Source organism: Arachis duranensis, chromosome 9, assembly GCF_000817695.3.
Source record: "Arachis duranensis cultivar V14167 chromosome 9, aradu.V14167.gnm2.J7QH, whole genome shotgun sequence".
NCBI lineage: Eukaryota > Viridiplantae > Streptophyta > Magnoliopsida > Fabales > Fabaceae > Arachis > Arachis duranensis.
In genome coordinates, this window is record NC_029780.3 from 20,354,370 (window position 1) to 20,356,936 (window position 2,567).

Genomic DNA, 2,567 nt, shown 5'->3' on the forward strand with positions numbered 1-2,567 from the left:
GTTACAAAAATCAAATCTTTTTCAACCATATCTTGTCAATCATATCTTTTTAAAAAAATCAAATTTTCTTCAATCATATATTTTCAATCATATCTTTTTAAAATCAAATTTTTTCAATCATATCTCTTTTAATTTGATTTTAAAATCTTTTCTAACTTCTTATCTTTTCAAATCTTTTCAAAACTACCTAACTATCTTTCTCTCTCTAATTTTCAAAAATCACTAACCACTTTTTTAAAAATCTTTTTAATTAACCAATTATTTTAATTTGATATTCTAATTTCTTCTCTCTCCCATCTCTTTCTATTTAATCACTAGCACTCCTCCTCTCTTAATAAATTCGAACCCTCTCCCCTCTTTATATGTTCGAATTCTTCTTTATCTACCTCACCCTTCTATTCTTCTTTTCCTCTGACACATTAAGAAATCTCTATATTGTGACATAGAGGATTTCATATACTTTCTTTGTTTTCTTCTCTCTCATATGAGTAGGAACAAAGATAAAGGCATTCTTGTTGAAGCTGATCCTGAACTTGAAAGGACTCTAAAGAGGAAGCTAAGAGAAGCTAAAGCACAACTCTCTGGAAAGGACCTGACAGAAATTTTCGAAAAAGAAGAAGACATGGCACCCGAAAATAACAACAATGCCAACAATGGAAGGAAGGTGCTTGGTGACTTTACTGCACCAACTCCTGACTTCTATGGGAAAAGCATTTCTATTCCTGCCATTGGAGCAAACAACTTTGAGCTTATGCCTCAATTAGTGTCTCTCATGGAACAGAATTGCAAGTTTCATGGACTTCCATTGGAAGATCCTCATCAGTTCTTGGCTGAATTTTTGCAAATCTGTGACACTGTTAAGACCAATGGAGTTGATCCCGAGGTCTACATACTTATGCTTTTCCCTTTTACTGTAAGAGACAGAGCTAGTATATGGTTGAACTCACAACCTAGAGACAGCTTGAACTCTTGGAAAAAGCTGGTCAATGCCTCTTAGCTAAATTCTTTCCACCTCAAAAGATGAGTAAGCTTAGAGTGGAAGTTCAAACCTTCAAACAGAAGGAAGGTGAATCCCTCTATGAAGCTTGGGAAAGATACAAGCAATTGATCAGAAGGTGTCCTTCTGACATGCTTTCAAAATGGAGCATCATAGGTATCTTCTATGATGGTCTGTCTGAGTTATCCAAGATGTCATTGGACCATTCTGCAGGTGGATCTATTCATCTAAAGAAAACACCTGCATAAGCTCAGGAACTCATTGAAATGGTTGCAAATAACCAGTTCATGTACACTTCTAAAAGAAATCCTATGAACAAGGGGACAACTCAAAAGAAAGGAGTTCTTGAGATTGATACTCTAAATGTCATATTGGCTCATAACAAAATATTGACTCAGCAAGTCAATATAATTTCTCAGAATCTGACTGGATTGCAAGTTGCATCTGGCAGTGCTAAAGAAGCATCCTCTGAAGGAGAAGCTTATGACCTTGAGAATCCTACAATGGAAGAGGTGAATTACATGGAAGAACCCTATGGAAACACCTACAATTCTTCATGGAGGAATCACCCAAATTTCTCATATAAGGATCAATAGAAGCCTCAACAAGGCTTCAATAACAATAATGGTGGGAGAAATAGGTTTGGCAATAGCAAACCTTTTCCATCATCTTCTCAGCAACAGACAGAGAATTCTGAGCAGAGCCTCTCTAGCTTAGCAAACATAGTCCCTCAGTTTCATGATTGAGGCACGGTCCTCCATAAGAAATTTGGAGGCACAAGTAGGTCAGCTGAGTAAAAGAGTTACTAAAACTCCTCCTAGCACTCTCCCAAGTAATACAGAAGATAATGCAAAAAAGAGAGTGCAAGGCCATCTACACGTCCAACATGGCCGAACCTGTAGAGGAGGTAAAGGCATTAATTCCCAGTGAGGAAGACCTCATGGAACGTCCACTGACCACTAGGGAGTTCTCTCCTAAGGAACCAAAGGAATCTGAGACTCATCTAGAGACCATAGAGATTCCACTAAACTTCCTATTACCATTCATGAGCTCTGAAGAATATTCTTCTTCTGAAGAAGATGAAGTTTTTACTGAAGAGCAAGTTGCTAAGTACCTTGGAGCAATCATGAAGCTGAATGCCAAGTTATTTGGTAATGAGACTTGGGAGGATGAACCTCCATTGCTCATTAATGAACCAAACACCTTGGCTCAGCTGAAGATACCTCAAAAGAAACCGGATCCCGAAAGGTTCTTAATACCTTGCACCATAGGCACCATGTCCTTTGAGAAGGCTCTGTGTGACCTGGAGTCAGGCATAAAACTCATGCCACTCTCTGTAATGGAGAAACTGGAAATCTTTGCGGTACAAGCTATAAGAATCTCACTGGAGATAGCAGACAAATCAAAGAAACAAGCTTATGGACTTGTAGAGGGTATCTTGGTAAAGATTGAAGGCCTTTACATCCCTACTGACTTCATAATCCTAGACACTGGAAAGGATGAGGATGAATCCATCATCCTTGGCAGACCCTTCCTAGTGATGCGGTATTTTACAATCCACAAACTAACC

General features: G+C 38.3%; 1 non-coding gene across 1 annotated transcript; it reads right to left on the reverse strand.

The window, feature by feature from the left end:
* Nucleotides 1–1,026: 1,026 nt before the first annotated feature.
* Nucleotides 1,027–1,134, reverse strand: LOC127742017 (small nucleolar RNA R71). Its single transcript, XR_008003204.1, has one exon. It is a non-coding gene; the product is annotated as a small nucleolar RNA R71 (small nucleolar RNA).
* Between the last annotated feature and the right edge of the window lie 1,433 nt (nt 1,135–2,567).